At 44.6% G+C, this 6195-nt stretch overlaps 1 long non-coding RNA gene across 1 annotated transcript in view; it reads left to right on the plus strand.

Annotated features, from left to right (window-relative positions):
• LOC131184072 (uncharacterized) overlaps positions 1-5786 on the plus strand; it is a 67147-nt gene extending 61361 nt beyond the window's left edge. Inside the window, exon 4 of the long non-coding RNA XR_009151907.1 lies at positions 4501-5786. This is a non-coding gene — a long non-coding RNA (uncharacterized LOC131184072). The remainder of the gene's footprint in view (positions 1-4500) is intronic.
• Positions 5787-6195: the final 409 nt, after the last annotated feature.

The raw sequence follows: 6195 nt of genomic DNA on the forward strand, positions 1-6195 counted from the left end.
CTGCCCACCCACCTGGGTGTCATTACCTCCTGGTTTAAACCAGGAAATAATGTGGTTTTTACCTTCTGCGCATGGGATGAACATGCATACTTCCAAGTCGGTAAGGAAGGTAAGTAGATTTCTCCCCTGGATCATACCCTTTACAATTTGAACCAGGTACAAAAGTGACCAAAGTACTCTGGATTATTAAAAGAGAATATTTGTAGCTCAGGTTTGAACAAAGCTGAGCTACAAATATTGGTGCTTTCTGAGCCTGGCGATCTTGCGGATGTTTCATTTCCCAACAAGGTAACATCAACAGTGCTAGATGTGCTAGAAACATCCGCAAGAAGGCAACCAAGCTCAGAGACCACCAAGGACCCCTCCTAATCTCGATTAAGCCACAAAAGAACAAGGAAAACCTCTCACTAAAAACCAGGATCGCCTCCAAACAAGATTTCCTGAAGCAGCCCATTTCCAAAAGCACATTCTTCCTTCTAGGAATGCTTCATTCCGCTGCACTTCAACAGAAAATCCATTCTATTATTATTATTATTATTATTATTATTATTATTATTATTATTATTATTATTATTATTATTATTATTATTATTATTATTATTATTATTATAATATTTTATTGATTTTTAAACAAACAAACAAAAACCAAACACATAAATACAAAAATACAACAAAAAATTTTTTTTCGGCAAGACTGTGACCATTTACACGACATAAAGGTAAAGGTAAAGGTTCCCCTCGCACATATGTGCTAGTCGTTCCCGACTCTAGTGGGCGGTGCTCATCTCCGTTTCAAAGCCGAAGAGCCAGCGCTGTCCGAAGACGTCTCCGTGGTCATGTGGCTGGCATGACTCAACACCAAAGGCGCACGGAATGCTGTTCCCTTCCCATCAAAGGTGGTCCCTATTTTCTACTTGCATTTTTTATGTGCTTTCAAACTGCTAGGTTGGCAGAAGCTGGGACAAGGAACGGGAGCTCACCCCGTTACACGGCAGCACCAGGGATTCGAACCGCTGAACTGCCAACCTTTCGATCGACAAGCTCAGTGTCTTAGCCACTGAGCCACTGCATCCCCCTTTACATGACATATCACTACGAAATTCTTATACTCTATATCAGAGGTTCCCAATCTTTTTCGCCCGCGGCTCCCCCGGAAATCCGACCTGCAACTGCGCATGCGCACCAGACGCCCCAGAAATGGCGCATCAGCGCCAGACCCAGCGCAGATATTCATGGCGCCCCCATGGCGATAGCGGCTCCCTGGGAGCATATCACTACGAAATTCTTATACTCTATATATTTTATTTCACCTAATTCTACTATGTCTGAGTCTTGCTTTATTTTTCTGTTTTCAATCCATTTGTACGAACATTTCTCCCACGATACGTAATACTCCAAGTCTGTCATTCCTTTCAATTCCAATGTAGGTTTGCCCATTTCAGCGCAAAATTTTTTTTTAATCGTTATTAAATTAATTAAATTAAGTTATTAAATTATGAATTATTGAGTCTGTCATTTGCACCTCTATAACTGTCTGGTTCGGTTCTGCAACTCAACAAGAAAAACACAGACTTCAGAGGATAATTAGAACTGCAGAAAAAATAATGGCTACCAACCTGCCTTCCATTGAGGACCTGTATACTGCATGAATCAAGAAGAGGGCTGTGAAAATATTTGCAGATCCCTCACATCCAGGACATAAACTGTTTCAACTCCTATCCTCAAAACGACGGTATAGAGCACTGCACACCAGAACAACTAGACACAAAAACAGTTTTTTCCTGAATGCCATCACTCTGCTAAACAAATAATTCCCTCAACACTGTCAAACTATTTACTAAATCTGCACTACTATTAATCTTCTCATCGTTCCCATCACCAATCTCTTTCCACTTATGACTGTATGACTGTAACTTTGTTGCTGGCAATCCTTATGATTTATATTGATATATTGACCATCAATTGTGTTGTAAATGTTGTACCTTGATGAAGGTATCTTTTCTTTTATGTACACTGAGAGCATCTGCACCAAGACAAATTCCTTGTGTGTCCACTCACACTTGGCCAATAAAAAAATTCTATTCTATTCTATTCTATTCTATTCTATTCTATTCTATTCTATTCTATTCTATTCTATTCTATTCTATTCTATTCTATTCTATTCTATTTCATCGGAGGGCATCTTTGCGTTCTTCCAACATTGTGCAAAGGCCAATCTTTGACCAAAAGAAAACCCATTCTTTTGAATGCAGCTGCTGGGTGTCGGTGGCATGGCGAACTAGTGGGATGGCATTTTCCAAGCTGCACCTGGCAAAGAGGCGTCTTCGCATGCCGCATAGTTTTCTCAGCCAGTGGTCAAGCACCGTGAACTTCGCCCAGGAACAGCAGCACCCTCTGTTGATTCTGGTGTAGACTTGTACTTACTTGTCAGACGTCAGAGGTGAACAAGGGCCAGGAGTGAGGGCTGTTGAACAAGCAACTCTTGAAGCATGAAGACAAAAGCTGGGCTTTTCTTTTTTTTTTTGCCTAGACATCATCCGGTCTTGATGATGCTTGTATGTCTGGCATCATGTGGGCTAGCCCGTTTAGAGGAATTCACCCTGGGTTCAGTTTCAAGGCACTGCACGTTTTCCTATGAGGTTCAAATTTTAGTTCAGGGCTCCCCGGTGCCCAGGTTCCCCCAAGGGGCTCCAGCCAGTGGTTGCTGGGATGGGAAGGGTTGCCGAGAGGGGAGGAGGGGGGCAGAAAAGCAACCGGTCACATCTGTCTCTGATGTTGAAGACAAGATGCATTTATTTTCTATATCTTATATCTTGTGCTGCAGTGGCGCAGTGGTTAGAGTGCAGTACTGCAGGCTTCTTCTGCTGACTGCCAGCTGCCTGCAATTTGGCAGTTCAAATCTCACTATCTCAGGGTTGACTCAGCCTTCCATCCAGTGGTGGGTTTCAAAAATTTTTACTACTGGTTCTGTGGGTGTGTATTAGTGGGCATAGCATGGCTTGGTGGGCGTGGCAGGGGAAGGATACTGTAAAATCTCCATTCCCACCCCACTCCAGGGGAAGGTTACTGCAAAATCCCCGTTTCCTCCCGATCAGCTGGGACTTGGGAGGCAGAGAATAGATGGGGGTGAGGCCAGTCAGAATTTTTACTACCAGTTCTCCGAACTAGTCAAAATTTCCACTACAGGTTCTCCAGAACTGGTCAGCACCTGCTAAAACCCACCTCTGCTTCTATCCTTCCGAGGTTGATAAAATGAGGACCCAGATTGTTGGGGGCAAGAGGCTGACTCTGTAAACCACTTAGAGAGGGCTGTAAAAGCACTGTAAAGTGGTATATAAGTCTAAATGCTATTTTCCTTCCTTCCTTCCTTCCTTCCTTCCTTCCTTCCTTCCCGGTAAGAATGCCATATTGCAAGCTAGCTCTGCCCAGGGCCAGGAGTTCAATCCTAACCGGCTCAAGGTTGATTCAGCCTTCCATCCTTCTGAGGTCAGTAAAATGAGGACCCAGATTGTTGGGGGCAAGGGGCTGACTCTGTAAACCACTTAGAGAGGGCTGTAAAAGCACTGTAAAGTGGTATATAAGGGCTTCCCTCATTGTCTTTGCTTGTTGGAAGCCAGCTGGGAAGGTGATAAATGGTGATCCCATTTCCCTGGGACACTGCAACCGTCATAAGTACATGTCAGTTGCTAAGTACCTGAATGTTAAAAACGTGACCGGGGGATGCTGCCACAGTTGTAACTACAAAGACCAATGGTACACCACTTTTTCTAGCGCCGTAATAATTTTAAGGAGTCCCTAAACGAATGATTGTAAGTCAAGGGCCTTCCTAACCTGGATGTCCTCCAGATGTCAAGGGTTTCCCCTCCCAAAAACCTCACGGTCTGAATTCCCTGGAGGAATTCTGAGGTTTCCAAACGCCACCGATTTGGAGAAACCAAATTTGTGTTCATACAGGACCCTGTGACCCGGGTCTCTTGCCCAATGCCATATTCCCATCAGTGCCACTTTTCGTTTAAATCAACGCATGCTTCTAGCCCTTAAGTTTCCAGGGACAGTTTCCGATATGGGCTTTCCATGTGGGCTCCTTGGATCTGGTCTGTCTTAGATTTGTTTGGGCCTTTATCTGGTATGTTGATTGCGGCAGCTAAACACAAAATTCGGCTGTGCAATGAAACCCGAAACGGGTTATCCCTTCGGTCTAATAGCTTTTCCCTAATCTCAGCATCTTTCTAAACTAGGCCCACATGTTTATAGTATTTTTCCAGTGCATTCACAATTAAAGGCCAATTGCTGAAAAGGGCATGAACGTTGCCAGAGCTATTGGCACCCTCTGCAGTGCTTCGCTTTCTGTTCAGGGCAAGAGGAATGAAGAGAATTTTGCTGAGTAAAAATGCTGAGCTAATCCTCTGGTTCCAGATATAGATGATCTCCATTGGATTCTGTTCCAAAATGCAAGAAAATCCAAGGAATTTTTAATTATCTTTTTTTTTTTTTTTGCAGATAGCCAAAAGAAAAACAGCCGCCACTGTTGTGTTTGCCAGGGTTTCTAGGGGCAGAGAGTTCCAAAGATCAACCCTGCTGTAAAATAATACCTGCAAAGAGACCTCTCATCTTCTGAGAAAATGGATGTTTAGTTGCATATCGCTTGTGGATACCTGTGAACTCGAATGGCTCAGAAAGAAAGATGGATCAATTCACAGAAGGCAAATTTGCCAAGAGCAACTGATTTAGGAAACACAGTGTGGTATCCAGGCTGGGAATGCCTACTCCAAGTACCTTTTGGGTAGGGGTAGGTGAGGGGTAGTAGGTCTGTCTATTATTTGCAAACATTGAGAGGCACCCGATTGGCTAGAGCAGTATTTTCCATCCTTGCCAGCTGTAAGATGGGTGGACTTCAACTCCCAGAATTCTCCAGCCAACCATGCATGGTAACTTACTTAATAGATGGTGGGTATGCAGTAAGCATAATATATCTTGACTTTAGCAAAGTGGGTGGGGGGAAAAGAGAGCTGGCTGGGGAATTTTGGGAATTGAAGTCCACAAAGTGGTCAAGTTTGGAGACCCCTGAACTAAAGGAATAGGATGAGCGTTGAGCTGATCAAGCAGAACTGTTCTTATGGTCCAAAAGTTGCCAGAGGTATTAAAGGCATGTTAAAGTCAAAGCCCAACCCACTTCATTTTTTCAAAAAGGTAGGGCAGACAGAACATCAGTTAACCCCATTGACTGCTTGTTAGAAAGTGGCTGGGAAAATTGCAAATGATGATCACGTGATCCCAGGATCCTGCAACCATCGTCAATGCATGCCAATTGCCGAGCACCCAAATTTTGATCACATGGGGGTTGCTGGGATGGTCATAAGTGCAAGGACTGGTTGTAACGCCCCCTTTTTCAAGGCTGTTGCAACTGTGGTGTAACTAAACCAATGGTTATAAGTTGAGAACAACCTGTAAGCCTGTTTTGGGGCTGCAGCTTCAATGCTGCTGTGCAGAATTACTCTTGCTTTGAAATAATGTGGGGGCTTGTAGATGTCCTATCTCTTTCTTAGATTTTTGCACTTTGCTCTCCCATGTCCCAAAACTGAGACTCTACTTCTACTGTCCCAAAAGCAAGCGAAGCCACCTACGCACGTCGATCTTCTCTGCATCCCAGGGAGATGAATCAACCTGTAGAACATCACCTCCATCTTGCCCCCAAGGCTCAGTTGAAAAGGTTTTGGAAAAGCTGGTGGGTGGGTGGGTGTGGAAAAGGGGGCCACCCTTTCAAATTGCAGGCACAGACATTTTGAATCCAATCTACCCCCCACCCCCACCCTCCTGCCCCCCCAGAAGTTTCTATTTTTATCTGCTGGGCTCGGAAGGTTGACACTAAACGTCAAGGCTACACTTCAATTTGTCAGCCACCACCTCGTTTGTCAATCGGCAGGCAGCTTTTCGGTTGTCAAAGGCGGCAGGATCCATGCTGGAGCATCGATCAAACGTCTGACGCAAAGAGGACAAACAGCTGCCCCGGGGAAGGCTCCTGTCAATGCCTGGATTAGGGGCCTGCGAGGAAAAGGGGAGGAAAACATCCTGGTTGAACTGCAGTGTTATTTTCCCTTTTTTCTCCCCCAGGTCAACAACAGAACCTCGCTGGGCATGGACTTCCAGGGATGAAGCAAATATCTTTCAAGAGGTTGCATGGGGGAGGGGGCTTGA

The sequence above is a fragment of the Ahaetulla prasina genome, chromosome 12, assembly GCF_028640845.1.
Source record: "Ahaetulla prasina isolate Xishuangbanna chromosome 12, ASM2864084v1, whole genome shotgun sequence".
In the NCBI taxonomy this organism is placed as follows: Eukaryota; Metazoa; Chordata; class Lepidosauria; order Squamata; family Colubridae; genus Ahaetulla; species Ahaetulla prasina.